Consider the following 16,304-nt stretch of genomic DNA (forward strand, 5'->3'; position numbering starts at 1 on the left):
AGGTGTGACATCGGCCCATAATAATAAATAACCCACATCCAGAGCAGGACGGTATGATGGATGACCCACTTCAAAGGTAAGGCCTACATAATGGATGCTCCACATCAAAGGTGGGCTCCATATTATGATGCAGTGACCATTGAAGTTGGGCCCTACATGATGGATGACCCATATTAAAGTTGCCCATATGACAGACGGTCCACATTAAAGGTCGACCCCTAATGATGAATAACCCACATCTAAGGTGAGCCTTGCATAATGGGCAACTCACATTGAAGGTGAGGCCCACATGATGGATAGTCCACATCAAAGGTGGGCTCCACATGATAGACATTTAATAATGGTGGGCCCCACATGATGGATGGTCCATATCAAAGGTTGGCCCTAATGATGAGTGACACATATCTAAGGCAGGTCCCTACATGATGGACAACCCACATCAAAGGTGGGGCCCACGTGATGGATTGTCCACATCAATGGTGGGCTCTACATGATGGGTGATGGATATTGAAGGTGGGCCCTACATGATGGACAATAACATTGATGGCAGGCTTAACTTGATGGATGACCAACATCGAAGGTGGGCCTTATATAATGAATGGTGCCCATTAAAGGTTGGGCCATAATAATAAATAGCCCATATCCAAGGTAGGCCCCATACAATGAATGGTCCACATCAAAGGTTGGCCTCATATGGTGGATGATGGATGTAAAGGGGACCAAACAAACTTGAGGAATAATTGCTTATGATGTTGGTTACCAAACATATTTTTCTACTTATCGGCTGAATAAGTAGAAACCAAAAGCACTAGAAAGAAATTGGTATTTTTTGAAAAACCTTGTTTCTAGGAAATTGTGGGAAAGGAAAATTTGTTTTCCTTGTTTGCTTTTCAACAATATTTTTATAAAAAATTAGGATTTCTTTTCAAGTTTGTTGTTTGACAAAATAATAATAATAAATAAATAAATAAAATTCTTAAATTTTTTTGTTTTTAGTAGTCACTAGCATGTGTCAAATTAATATATGTGACACATGTGAGATGCTTAGAGATGAACAGTAGCACATATGGCATACACGACACACGTGAGCACTTGAAGCTAAATTGTGTCACGTGTGGTACATGTGAGGTAGTTGGAAGTTGTACGGTGGCACATGTGGCATAAGACAAGCATTGGCATATTTGATAAGTGGGCACTAAAGTTAGATGACAACACTTGTGCACATTGACACCATCAACACATGGCATATTTGAGGATTGAATATGGAAAATGGCACATGTGGCCCATTAGCACATATGAGGTGCTTTGCACATATGGGACACAAGTAAGATAAATGGTGGTACATGTGGAGAAAAGCATAAGTAAAGTACAAAAGAAGATGAATGGTGACATATGTGGCATATTAGTACATATGAGGTTTTTTACACATGTGGGGTACAAGAGAAGATGGATGGTAACACATGTGGCATATTGGCATGTGTGCAACATAGCTTGAGATGGACAATATCTCATTTATTATGTTGGCACATATGTCACATGTGAGACAACATAGATAGCCCTACATTTAGGCTTTAAACCTTGAGAAATCTACTTTTCTTCCCTAGTAGGAAAATGCATTTCCCACCTATTTTGAATAATATCAAATAAATTATCCTTTCTATTGGTAATAAATAATTGGCTTATTTCAGATAAATAAATTTTATTTATAATTAGTTATAAATGACTTTTTAAAATTAAAAATATATAATTAATTAAATTAATTTTTTAACTTTCTATTTTTTGTAAATTGTTAAAGAATGTCTTAAGAGAGATGAGAGAAAGAAGAAATTGATAAATAGATTCTTTGTCAAATATACTTATCTTCTTAATAAGCTAAGATAAACTAATTGTAAAATAAATAACTTATATTAAGCAAGTTATTATTATCATTCAAACGCCCACTTAGGGTTAGTAGTGAGAAAATATATTTATTTATTTTTCAACAAAAATAAAAATAAAAAAAAATATTTCTTAACATTTTTCACGGAGAAAAACTTAACAAATAAAGAATAGTAAACTTCACGAAAAACATTATTTTCTTACACACGATCTGCTGCTTCCTGTGGTGTGGTCCACTTGAGCCTTGGATCTTACTCATTTTTGAGCTGATATCCTAAAATGATCTAGAAAAATGGATGGACGGCGTGGATAAAACTCATACATCATGGTGGCCCCACAGAGCTGGCATAAGGATAGATGATCGGCGTTATAAAATAAAACCATCAAACGATCCTGTCCAATACTTTTTATACAGTTTATCCCACTGCATCTCTGACCGTTGATTATTTTCATTTTCCACCGTCACTTTAGTGGCCCCAAGAGGGTTACTTTTGAGACAAAACATACAAACCAGGGTGGACCCATTTGCAAAACACCTGCCACGTGTCTCCGACCCAACATCAGAACATCAAAATACCATATTTTGGGCCGTATTCCATTTGAAAATGGACGCATCAGATCAACATCAGGATCACCAAATTCCGTGACCTATGTCATTAGATCACCGTCCATTTTTTTTAAATCATGTTCATTGTGCAAAATGCCAGAGGCCCATAACTAATCTGAACTTCGACTACTGCTGGAATCTAAGGCCACTGTAGCCCAAATGTGCAAGATCCACACCGCTCATCAGACAGGTAATCGGAAGTGCCTCCACGTGGGGTCCAAAAATCTGATAAAAAACAATCAATGGATCAGAAGTGCCGCCCATCAGGCAAGTGATCAGAAATGCCTGCTCGAGGGGTCCACCACCCAAATCTGAACTCGAATTGCAGAATTAAAAGTCTAAGGCCAGGGTGGCACACGTGTGCAAGATCCAAACCGTTCATCAAGCAGGCGATCAAAGTGCCTACACGAGTGGTGCACAATCAAAACCTGAATCGGAGACCAGTTACCACGCGTGTGCAAGATCCAAACCGTTCATCAGGCAGGAGACCAAAGTACCCACCCTGTCCAATTTCCACATACGCATGTGGCCCACCTTAGCATTGTCATTTCTAGCGGCGAAAAAACAAGGAATGAAAATAAATAAATAAAGAAAAAACAAGGAATGAAAATAAATAAATAAAAATATAAGGTCCCACCGAGATTTGAACTCGGGTTACTGGATTCAGAGTCCAATGTCCTTACCACTAGACCATGGGACCTTTATTGTTTATTTAAATGCATGTGGGCCATCTTGATGTGATATTTCTAGCCGTTAAAAACGAAGATGGGAAAAATGAAAAGGAAAGGTCCCACCGAGATTTGAACTCGGGTTACTGGATTCAGAGTCCAATGTCCTGACCACTAGACCATGGGACCTTTGTGGTGACTTGAAATGCAGAAGAAAATATATAATTATTGGCTTTTGTTGAAAACAAAGAAAAGAAAAACGCTAGAAGAAGGGTTTGAACCTTCGACCTTGTGGTTAACAGCCACACGCTCTAGCCAACTGAGCTATTCCAGCTTTTGTTGATATGTTTTAAATAGTTTTTTATTTATACGAGTTTAGTCGCCAGAGTAAAGTTATGTACACATTTTTCCCTCCTTTACTCCCTTTTTTTTTTAAAATATAATACACTTTTATTAAAAATAAAATGAAAAAAGAGCAAAAAAAAATAAAAGAGGTGGCAATGACTTGGCTGCATACCAAGGAAAAAAACTACATCCCTTAAAGCATGGAAGACCGGAAAGTCATTCAGTCACTAGAAACCTTGTTATTTGGGAGGTTTGGTAAATAGACTTAAAGTTGTTTGAGAATCATTTTAAGTCTATTTCCTCAGACAACCAAGAGATACATCCTCCATAGAATTTTCTCTATCTTCCCAAAGGATGCACCGTGCTAGGCTCGAATAAGATCGTCCACCGTCTTAGGAAAGGATCAAAGAATCTGAAAACATTTTAAAATAGCTGCCCAAATAGAGCTCACAAAAGGGCTGTGGATGAAGAGATGATTGATGGTCTCCTTGTCGCACATGCAAATGAGGCAAATGTTGGAGAGGATCATTGATCTTTTTTAAAGATTGTCAATTGTTAGAATTTTATTCCTTCCAACCAACCATCTAAAGTCAACAAACTTAGGAGGCATGTTGTAGCTTCATAGGAAATTTGTATGCCCCAAGGTATTCTCATGGCCCTCGACACTTATAAAGAATGAAAGGAGCCGACAAAGAAGGATCCAGACCTGTGAGCCATCCACATCATCTTATCAGTCTCTTAGATGGATGGGAGATAGATGAACTTTTTCTAGGAGCGTTGTGAACTCTGCCACCTCATCATCTCAAAGGCACCTTCTAGATGGAGGCTCTCAGACCACCAAGTGTAACACCCCAAAATTTTCAATACACAAGTATTAAAAATCCTCAGGTGTTACTAAGAAATTTAAACTGATATGTATATGTGTGCATGAACACCAATAACCTACATTTGATCACTTTGTTATGCACTTGAAAGTTTGTTTATAGAATTCCAATCACAATAAAACTTCGTATGATACTTTGTTGGATAAATTAAACTGCAAATTGTTAGTTTTGAGACCTAAATCATAAAATCCATCATCCATCGAGTCCCCAACGTTTCGACGAACAATCCACCACTTGATCGCACAAATTGGACCATCATCTAATTAAACCAACTATTTGATTCCATTTAGATAATTAGTAAGATGCGTAGGACCATTGATAAACAATTTTGAAGCAAACTAGAAACGATTTGAACGCTAGATTTCTCAAATCATCAATTAAACACAAGACTCCACATTGTGTGGCCCACTTAGGCATCAGATCCACCCCATTCTTGGGCCCATGGCTTGGGAAAGTTTAACCGACATGATGGATAGCTTAAATTTCCCCAAAGGTATATAAAATGGGTCCCACAAAATTAAAAATAAATAAATAAATAAAAATATATATCACTCAGTCAAACCAAAGATGAAAGAAAGAAGGAGATTCATTGTCTTTTTTTTCTTCACTGTCGGTTTAAACGGAGGTTAGGAGTGGGAGTTTATATGGGGCTGATCATCATCTGTGATGACAATTTGAACTATTCTTTAAAATGTGATAATCAAATCATACATCACAGTGGACCCCACATTGTGTGATTATGATCTATGACCACAATAGACCAAGACTGAAAACTCAGTTGGTACGTGAAATATGTTTCAAAAGTAGAAACTTCTGATTTCATGTTTTCGACTTGGATTGTTGGCAATCCAGGATGGAGTTTTTTCCTATATACCTATCGTTCGTTACTGTAATCATGGCCATCCAATGCAATCCCACATGGATCACTACAAATATCAATGAATCTCTGTTTTTGGAAGATTTGGTTTATTACGGGTTATTAGAGGAACATAACTAAGATCGATCTGGACCATTCATGGGGTCTCCATCGTCTTTTGAATTGAGAGAAAGGGATCTTAGAGTGTCTAACAAGTCCGTTGTTACAATCTAAGGAACATGTTTCGTATAGCATGTGTGTAAGAACATGTGAGAGAGAAAATTTCAATACCTATCGGATTTTCGGTCATGGATTTCTGAAGAACGGGTCCCACGAATTTCTCTAGACTCATCTGAATCGCCCATAAGAAGTCAATCGAATAAATATAACATCGATCCCAAGCTTCCATTAATAAGTGATTCATCTTCCTTGTCTCAAAGTGAAATTGCACGATCACATATAAGCCTCAATCTCTAATTTAAGGAGGAAAAAAAAACGGTCACTGGGCAGGCATCTAACTAGAATTTCATCAATAATGTTTCCTTAGAGTTCATACAACATTTTATGGTGTGATTAGCAAAAATTATGGTAAGAGGAACTAAATTCATACATGAATTATATCATATTTCAGTAATTAATCGCACGATTAGTTTTAAAGCCCTTGGAAGAGGGCCAGAGCTCTATATATAGCCATTTTCCATTTCAAACAAGCTCTTTTAATCGAAAACAGATGAATGATAAAGAGAGAGAAAATCGAGATAGGGTCGCTGGTGAGTTTTTTTTCGATTAGCTTGTTGGTACACCCACTGTGGGTTCACAAAAAATGTAAGTTAAAGTTGAGTTAAGTCCCTAGTCTCATTGTCCAGGAGCTTTTATGGTCAAGAATGGAGGAAGAAGTCAAAACTGGAATTCGATTCGACCTTCACTGAATTGTTGTTGGGTCAGTTTATATGTGTTCGAGGTGGTTTGACTCACTTAGTCAAACAGAACTCAGGGTTTGGTTGGGTCCAGATATGTTCTGAACATTTTATAAGAGGGGAAGGAAGAAATGAGGAAGGAAAATGAAGGAAGAAAGGAGAGAGAGAGAGAGAGAGAGAGAGAGAGAGAGAGAGAGACATGAATGAGATTTTTGCAACTGTCGGGTTGCCGTTGAGTTGACTCGGTTGTTTTACAGCAAGTCGAGGGTCGAGGTTAAGTTGATTTCAGTCACCTCAATCCAACAGTTGGAGTGTAGGGTTAAGTTTGTTTCCAGCTACATCAAAGGTGGCATTTCAACACATCAGTTGATCTCGGGTTCAAAACCAAGTTTGATCGAGTATATCAAGCCATTGTCGGGTTGACTGGGTAAAGTCCATTAAGTCTAGTGTCGAAAGGGACTTGATCTAGATCTGATTTGATCCAACAACATTAGAGAGTCATATTAGGTGGGTTGTGGCTTTCACGAGTTTGAGAGAAGCTCAGGTTAGAGCTGAGTTGAGTCAAATCAAGTTAAGCAACTAGGTGAGTAGAACTTTATAGTTTTAAATTTATAAATCAATGTCATTTGAAGTTAATTAATTTTCTTAAATCTCATTTAAGATGTAAAGAATTTAAATTCTCCAAACCTCACCTCTAGATCTACCTTGATTCGATTTGCAGCCATCTTGAGTTGAGTGAATCGGTTGGGCAAGGTAAGTTATTCATATGGCTTCGAGGTTAGAATTCAACTTCAATTAAAGGATTTTTCAGTTTTAATATTATTGAGTGAGGGGATTAGGATTCTCAAGCCCCACAACTAGATTTACTACAATCAAGTTGCATCCAGATCAGATTTTCACAATGTTATGGTGATCCAAGTCACCCTTTTCAAATCTAATTTGAGATATAAGGATTCCTTTCAAACTTTTCATCAGATTCCTTAGTTTAGTTATAGTTGTGTGGAGATTAATACTTTCAGTTGAAATTCTAATTACATATGATTAGATCTTTCCATTAGTATAATCTACATGTGTACAAACTTTATGCTTAACATCATGTGATTATATATCTTGATCAGTATAATTAACATTTGTACAAACTCTAGTATACTTAAGATCATGTGATTGGATCTCTTAATTTATATAACTGCTTGTGTATAAATTATAGTATATTTAATATTATTTTATTAGAACTTTCAATTGAGGAGTGATCTAAACATACCTCATAAAGGTCGGAAGGTTTAGGTGAAAGTGGTTCATCCTTCACATTTAAATTAGCCATGTCAGATATGTGGAGTAGAACTTCCTATGCCTTGTGATCACCTTCCTGGACCATAATTGAAGTTGATTCCAGTGAAATTTGGGACGTGCCCTCATGAATCTCATCCCAATACTTATCATCTTCCAATTCAGTGCAGTTTACATTTAGGATAAGATTGCTTTCCTCATATTCGATTCCTAAATTGGGTTGAGGTTCGAATAAACTGACCTCTTCCTCATCATTGAACTCGAGTGTGTCATGTGAGTGAAGTGTGTTATCATCATTATATCTGAAAGACACCCATGTCTCTTTACTATTCTTTTGAACAGTCATCGAGATCGACTCATCGGGAAATTGAACCGTATGCTTGTTAATGGAATCCAACTCCTCATTCCAAATTCCAGAGTTTTTCAAAAGCGAGTTAGGATCACTTTCATCGCATTGTATTTCTGGAATGAATTGTGGCTAAGATGAACGAGCCTCCTCTACCTTATCAAGGCGCGAATTAAGCGCTTCCAATGATTTTCTAATTTTCGCAAGACAGGCCATGTTAAACTGAAATGAATCCTCTTGGATCGTTTCTGGTTGGATCTCAAAGGGAGGGTATCCAAGAAAATAATCATTATAACATGTTGTTAGTTCATCTTCTCAATTTTGATGTTTTCACTGATTACAGTCATACGGATCATAGGTGGGAGGATCTAATGGTTGGCAATACATATTATCACTCATAATATAATCACGCATTGTTTTCTTTTTATCGGATGAGTGATAATAATTCTTATTCCTATAGTTATGATAATCCCCACACTCATGTACTGTTTTGTTAATCCGTGGGGTGTAATTGTTCTCCTACATATGATCACGTAAGGACTTCTTAACCAGTGGATCTTTATATTTCAGTCGGTTCTCAATGATAGTTTCAGAAAAGTTTTGGGACATAGGTTGATTTTCATTATAATCATCATCCCAATATATGTTATTCTTCTCGGCATACTGACGTTCCCACTCATGCATATACATGGTGAAACCCTAACTCAGAATCTAATCCTAAGAAAAAAAAAAAAAAGATCCTACAACAATATGGTAAATAAGAGGAGAAGAAGTTAGAAGGAAGTTACCAAGTTAGAAATTCCTATGTTAAGATCCTGCAAAAGAAAATAAAAGAAATTAGTTCCTAAAAATAGAAATTCTAAGATGGAAATACAAAGTTAGTTTCTAAAAAAGGAAAGTTTCCTAAACCTAAAATTAGAAAGTTTCTAAAAATAAAGGAAAAATGAGTTAGTTTCTAAAATTAGGAAGAGTTTTTAAAAAGGAAAATAACTAACTTAGTTTCTAAAAACAAAAGAGGAAAGTTCTAAACCTAAAGTTAGAAAGTTCTAAATTAGAAATTCTAATCCTAAAATAGAAAGTAATGTTAGTTTTTAAAAAGGAAAAAAAAAATCTAAAATAAATGAAAGCCTAGAAATAGAAAAAATAAATAAATTAAATAGAAAGTTAGTTTTTAAAAGGAAACCTAAAATAAGAAAGTTTCTAAAACTAAAATCCTAATTCTAAAAATAGAAAAGTAGATAAATTAGAAAGGGATTACCAAATTAGAAGTTTATATCAAAATCCTACAAAACAAGAAAACAGATTAGTTTCTAAAAACAGAAAAAATTCTAACCTAAAATTAGAAAATCCTAATCTTAAACTAATCCTAAACTAGTTAATCTCAGAAAAACGTAACCGTCAATCCCCGGCAACGGCGCCAAAAACTTGTTCACTCCCCAAGTATAGGGTTGTGATGTAGTAATAAACTCGGTAAGACCAGGGTCGAATCCATAGGGACTGAGACCTGTACGTAATCTAGAACTAGACTAAGATGAAATCTAAATCAAATGAATTTGAGGGAATAATGGTGAAATATTGATCTAAAACTTGTAAAAATAAAGGTGAGAACTAGGGTGCCAAGGATCCACTTGCAGTAATTGGGAAGCTACCTTGCATTGATTCAAGGACATAACTGGAATCAAAGTCCTATCCTATCCAATTAGTACGAAGAGATTTGTCAGATCTCTAAACTTCTTATGGATTTAATCCTCAATAGATAAGAATGGTGAAGATTTGGAAGTGATTCCGTCACCTAACCATGCCCAGGAGACTATGGCAAACAACAGCAATTTACCAATCTCACAGCCAATCATAAGAGAATTGTGAAAGTTAGGAAAAGTTTCATCACCTAACCATGCTCATGAGACAATGGTCAACAATAGATTCCCCAGTTCACAATCTCAATAATGGAAAGAACATACTTAAAGCTATTGCAGATCCATTGTAATTTAAGTCACATAAACCATTAAAAACTAAAAGCATACCTTAATAATCAAATTAGAATCCATAAGGTTCCACAAGACATAAATCAAAACAAGCAACCATCCTAATCATGCTACAAGCTTCACCTCTTATCCCTAGTTAAGAGGTTTAGCCTAGAATAGACATGATTAGGCTAAACATTTTAAAAGAAATACTAAGAAGAAAATAAAATAAATATTACTCTACTCTCTCTCTGCCTCTGCCCACGTCCCCTGGAAAATTGAATGCCTCTAACTCTCTCTTCTCTCTTCTCTTTATAGCTGTGAAGGACGGTGGATGGGAGCTTTCACACCACAAAGGCGGTGGAGAAAATCCGGGCGCGTGCGTAAGGCTTTCGCACTGTGTGCCGCGAAACCGTAAACAGCCTTACTTTTTGGAGGGATTTTCAGGACAGTAAACGTCCTGGCCTTGGAATCTGACTGCATGGTGGGCTTGAAGGCCCATTTCTCTAGTGTTTGGACGGTTCGAATTGGCCATCCGACCCTCTCTATGGATGCGTAACAATCCGGAAACTCCGGGTTTCTCCATACTGCGTAAATAGAGCCTGCGCACGCACGGCAGCTTGCGCTGGCTGATGGTTGGGTCCACATTCATCATCGGTTGGGAAATCCACACCGTCCATTGCACTCTATGCGGAATTTAGGTTGGGAATGTCAGTTTTGGATGTCTGTTATTGCAGCCCACTGATTCATCGTCTCTGCCGTCCATTGTCTGTCAAAAGGTTGGAGACCGTTCTCTCTATCCTCTTTTGGACTTTAAACACCTAGGCCATGGTAAGTGGGACCTTTTAGGTCTGATAGACGATCCAGATCTGACCGTTGATACACAATGGTGGCCCATAAAGATCCGTCTGCAAGTCCCTGTGCGGACGCTGGAAGGAAAACGGAATTTCCGTTTTTAGGAAGGAGGCTCGGTCAAGAGACGGTTTGACCGTCTCTTCCTTGCCGTGCACGGCTAGTGCACTTGTGCACTATGCACACCCAACTCAGGTGGGGTCCACTGTGCTGCTTGCGAGAGATCTGATCCGTCCATCCCTTTTCTCATCTCATTTAAGTTGTCGAGCCCCAGTTTGAAGAATATCCAAAGATCAAGTGGGCCCTAAATCAATGATTTAGTAGCTGATCTGACCATTGGGCCACTTCGACGAGGATCCAATGGCTGAAACTTGACATGTACGGTTAATTTATAGTCCTCAGACCATATATGAAGTTTCGAGCCGAACAGATTGTGAAAACCCTATGATCTTTCATTCTGACAGACTTGCAGGCCACTTGAGCTTTAGTTTCTCAGTTTTCTTGGATTTCTGGCATCAATCTTGGTCTCCTGGAGTCCGTCCCTTGCCTTGGTGTCATCAGAGCGTTAATTCCATACTTTTAGCATCTTGATCCAGTTCAAGCTCGCAATTACACCTTGCAACATAAACATGATTAAATTGGGCTATTAAACGGTACCATGTTCATAAATCCAGGCAATAACTGGGGTCTAATATGCAATATTTGACCCTCAACACTTTAGTGACATATTTTATGCTCTCATGGCATGTTTGAACTCACCGAATGATATTAATATATGCTACTTGGGATGTCCTATCATAATGTCGATGTATGTCCTTAGTGATACTGGGTCATGATACTAATATATATTCCTTTTGATTTTGGATAATTGTCTGCTCTTCCACTTACATTAGGAGTTTGCCCTTTTATTGATACCCATATTGGACTATATTTATAAAGGCAAATAATGAATCATGCTTTAATGAGTTGAAGGGCCACTAAGTATAAATGAGTTTTTATAATTTGTGCTGTGTAAACCCGATTAATAAAGGCTTGACTAACCACGCATTCAAAGCACTTTTTGGATGCTGATGTATATCACTTGGGATGTTAGGTCATGATGCTGATGTATATTCCTTGTGATGTCAAATCATTGTATGAACTAACCAGGTGATGTTGATGTATGCTCTTAATGATGTCGGGTCATCGTACGGTAGTTCTTTTACATCATAAATTTTACTCATATTGCTAGCTAGATGTGTGTCCCCACGCTGATATGCATTAATCAATATTTGCATTGTGATATGATCATTATATTTACTTCTTTATTTTGAAAACTGTATTAGACTGTGATGATTAATGTCTAAATTTTTAGAGGAAGTTTTCACTAAAATAATCACTCACTATTTCTATGTGTATTCATGTATACACCAACAATCGATGAGGGACTAGAAGTACACGATGATTTGCCTAAAGATTTGAGCGAGGAGCTTGTGGAGGAGGCGGAGCTTTTCGAGCTCAATCAATAGCTAGTTGTATTATATTTTAGTAGGACAAATTCATAAATAAGTTAGCTTATAATAAGTCCCCAGGTGGGAAAACACTTTTGAATTGTTGTGATGATCGGAAATGAATTCTCAAAATTCAGTCAATTTTACATTTGTTTGATGCATACCATATAATATATGAATGTAAATGATATTGAATACACAAAATATAACCATGTGTATTTTCCCCAAGCTAACACTTAGGATTTTAGATTAAGAGTACTAAACTTGAGCTACGAAATCTAGGGCATTACACCAAGTCTCTAATAAAAGAAAAACAACTAGCAACCTTCGTCGTTGGGTTCGGAGCCAAGCGGTATATTTCGGAGAAGTCTTCCTTCAAGGGAGAAGGGTCCATCCAAATATCATCCCAAAATTGAATTTTCCCCATCATCTAAGGAAAATTCCACACCTTCTATGGAAAATACTTTTGAAGGAGGAGACTCATTTCTAAATTGCATAAGCTCTATAATTGGATAACTCGCACGTTCCTCATTTTCCATCTTAGCATCTGTATTTTTTCTTTGATGACTTCTTTCTAAAGGGTAGCATCTTCATCCCTGAATTGCCAAAGCCATTTGCCAAGGAGGGCTTCGTTTATGAATTTTAGATAATTGATGCTCGCACCTCTATCCTTATATGCTTTACAAACATCGTTCCAAGCCATCAATTTAAACTTTTCATTGTCTTCCACTCCATGCCATAAGAAGTCACTCCTAATTTTGTCTAGTCTTAAGATCATTGAAGCTAGGTATTTGAAAAAACACATGAAGGATAGCGAGGGGTTTGAGAGCATAGCTTTGATAAGAGTGATACGGCCCAGGCAAGAGATAATGGCTTCTCAATTGCTATTGTGAAAGCTCGAGCAATAAAATCCACCCACCCTTACTCTTATAAATAATCATTGGAAACGGCTTCTCAATTGTTAATGTGAAAGCTCAAACTATAAAATAAATTAAGGCCTACTTTTATCTTGGTTAAACTATTAATCAAGAGTGTTCATTTTAGCATTTAAAGTATCATCCAAGACTGATACCATGTGTTGTTACCCAACCACATGGACGTATAAACATCCCAATTCACCTTTTAATATCGCATATGCGAGGGAAATATAAATGTATATATTATACGTGAGTGACTAAGTTGTAGGTATTTTTCTTCCCTCGAAATTTTTCTTTGATGGTGAAAAAATTTTAACATTAAAAAAATTAGGAAAATGTTAAAATCGGTGGGCCACACATGGCATTGGCCCCTCAAAAAATGTATTGGACAATTTGGATCATTAGGTCATCCATTAAGTGGGGCCCAGAGAAGTGGGTCGTGTATAGAACCTCAAAAAATTTTAGAGTACCATATTGACTCTTTTTTTCTTTTCTTTTCTTTTCTTTTTTTTTTATAGAGTACCATATCACTCTTTTACAAGAGTTGTATCTTACCATGGGCTTTCTGTCTCAGCGAGTTGTGCAAGAGAAGGTTGCTGTGGAGAGTTCGTGACAGACTGGACTCCTCCACTTCTTTTCTCTCACCGATTCTAGAAAACTTAAAAGCTCCCTTGATCCGTGGTGATAAAGAGTGAAAGATCCATGCATTACTATATTCTATGATGAAGCTCTGTTATTAGATTTAATGACTAACTAGAATCTTTTAGCAACAAGATTTGTCGATGCCATCGAAGATCAACTGAGGCTGAATGGATAGCCTATGGACGGGGATGGTTGAGAGAAGCTGACCGGTTCGTGACCTAACCATCGGATGGTTGTAAGAGGCATTCAAAGTTATTTGAGAGTGAGATGGTCATTCTCAAATGATATACACTTTCCTTGGGTTTCCAGCTTATAAGTGGGACCCACGGTTTAATGATCGAGCACTGAAATGGTGGGCCTATGGTGGATACTCCACTTCCCTTGGTTTTCCTCTGTTAATTGATTGTGGGCCATTTATTAGGTAGCTCCATGCCCACCAATTGATGGGTCTATTGGGAGATTTTTGGGCATAGGACATCCACAACGGAACCGCCACATCAATGGCTTGGATTTGAGATCATGTTTCAATGATTCAAACCATTTATACGATGGATCTCACTATGGATGGAGGTTTATAAAAATAAAATTAAAAAAATTAAAAAAAAAAAAAGAAAAAGTCTCAACTGAAGATATCTCAAATCTTCTATCATTTAGCTCTTTTCCACTGAACATGAACCGTTCCCTTTAACCGTTGTAACGTGGGCCATTGACAAATGCTCCAGTTTGAATATCTTTTGGGTACCCCATCCACCGTAAAGGCAAGCATATAAACAGTTTGGATCGTTGAAATATGACCTGATATCAGAAGCCACTACATAAGAAGAAGGTTGTATTGCAGCAATCCTCGGCATCCGAATGCTACATTTACACGAAGGAGTCCAGGCTTGTAATAGGTAGAAATGCTCCGGTGCTCTCAGAGCACTATCAGTTATAGTACACCTAGTTGCATCTATTTACTTGGACAGCACAATCAATCGATCCAAACTGTCTATTACGTCTAAAATACATTTTATGGATTAGAATTCAAAATCCCATTGATCAAAAATTGCATTGATCGATGATCTAATCCATCCATTATTTGGCTTTATTTTCTTTAGCCATCCTTTTTCCTTAGGATGACTACGACTGTGCAACAAAAGACGTTCTTTAGAATCATAACCAATCAAAGGTGGGACCTAACAAATAGATGGATGAAATTGTTAATTAGACATTTTATGTAGATAATCTTGACCATCCATAGTAAAGGGCATTGATCAAATAATTAATATTTGTTAGATTGATGTGATATTTACATGGTAATCTGATGAACAGTCTAAATCAATGGATTGAAATGTCCAAGTGTCCCATTGTAACTAAGATTAAGGGTTCCGATGAGCTTGACCCTGCCTTGTGCTGGGCATGGACCTACTAGCTTGTGCTGGGGCCTCACATTCATGGTCCAATCAATTTCCAAGTAGGGCTTGGGCTACAGTGATTTTAACTCAACCCAGACTTTATATGCATCATATCCTACAAATATGTTATTTTAATCCTTAAATAATCATCTATCTATCTTAAATGGGTACCATTAATTTCATTCCTCTTAAATATTTATTTTTGTGCATGTGTGGTCCACTTGATAGATGGGTAAATTAGAAATATTCAAGGCAAAATAGGGATTTCATCCATTAGTGGCCCAGATCGGGCTTGGGCTTACTATTCTGACCCATGACTAGCTTGGACATAGGCCCGGCCCATTACTATCCTTAAATGAGAGTACTGCTTTAAAAGCATTGGGCATTGGAGCCTTTATTGATAGTTGGACTGCTAAAGTGAATTCGTAGTCCCACTAATGACAACATTCATTGCAGAAAATCAGAACCGATCAAGAGGTGGACCCCACCAGGAAATTTAAGTAGTGGATTCTTCCATTTGAAAAGAAACTTATATATAATATTGTAAGTTTAAATGTGCAACCGACCTTAGCTCAGTTGGTAGAGCGGAGGACTGTAGTTAGTAACAAATAAGCAGGTTATCCTTAGGTCGCTGGTTCGAATCCGGCAGGTCGGATTTTTGTTTTTTCTGTAATTTCTGGACTGTGGCTCGATCCAGCAGTTCGGTTTCTTTTATTTTTTAGCCATCCGTTTATTTTGGAAATTGTGGCCCACTTCAGTGAAACCACGTACGGTGTTTCCCCATTGATGAGTGTGTTGATTTGATTTTTTTTTTTTTTAATTGATGTATCGACGTGGTGGGGTCCACCAGACGGACGCATCTGATGTTCCACGCTTATCCCACGTTGGTATGTGCGGACATATCATCACGTGCTGAATTAGCAAGCGAGTGCCTTAAATGGAAAGTTGGCTAGGGTTATGTCTGCTAGGCTCCTGCACCTTACACGTGTGTTCCTTACTCTCGTCAGGACCCTGCCATTGAGATGTCCGTGACCACATTCAAAGATTGGATTTAAATCCTAACGGCTGGGATTGAAGAAAATAACTGCTTAATAAAGTCAGCATTGTGTTTTTTTTAACCGTCCATCATTTTCCTCAATCCATCGATTAAGCTATCTGATCAGTTCATCTTTCTGATTGGTCTCCAAGGTGGTCCCACGCAGTGAACGATTTGGATGAAATCGGATTGCGTACTGAGTTACTCTATCGTACTGAGTG

General features: G+C 37.5%; 4 non-coding genes across 4 annotated transcripts; 1 reads left to right on the top strand and 3 right to left on the bottom strand.

Moving 5' to 3' along the window:
• Window positions 1-3,113: 3,113 nt before the first annotated feature.
• On the bottom strand, window positions 3,114-3,185 carry TRNAQ-CUG (transfer RNA glutamine (anticodon CUG)). The gene has a single exon. It is a non-coding gene; the product is annotated as a tRNA-Gln (tRNA).
• An 85-nt stretch (window positions 3,186-3,270) lies between these two features.
• Window positions 3,271-3,342, bottom strand: TRNAQ-CUG (transfer RNA glutamine (anticodon CUG)). Its single transcript has one exon. It is a non-coding gene; the product is annotated as a tRNA-Gln (tRNA).
• Window positions 3,343-3,413: 71 nt separating this feature from the next.
• TRNAN-GUU (transfer RNA asparagine (anticodon GUU)) lies at window positions 3,414-3,487 on the bottom strand. Its single transcript has one exon. It is a non-coding gene; the product is annotated as a tRNA-Asn (tRNA).
• A 12,121-nt stretch (window positions 3,488-15,608) lies between these two features.
• TRNAY-GUA (transfer RNA tyrosine (anticodon GUA)) lies at window positions 15,609-15,702 on the top strand. The gene is made up of 2 exons: window positions 15,609-15,645; window positions 15,667-15,702. It is a non-coding gene; the product is annotated as a tRNA-Tyr (tRNA).
• Window positions 15,703-16,304: the final 602 nt, after the last annotated feature.

The sequence above is a fragment of the Magnolia sinica genome, chromosome 17 (genome assembly GCF_029962835.1).
Source record: "Magnolia sinica isolate HGM2019 chromosome 17, MsV1, whole genome shotgun sequence".
Classification (NCBI taxonomy): domain Eukaryota; kingdom Viridiplantae; phylum Streptophyta; class Magnoliopsida; order Magnoliales; family Magnoliaceae; genus Magnolia; species Magnolia sinica.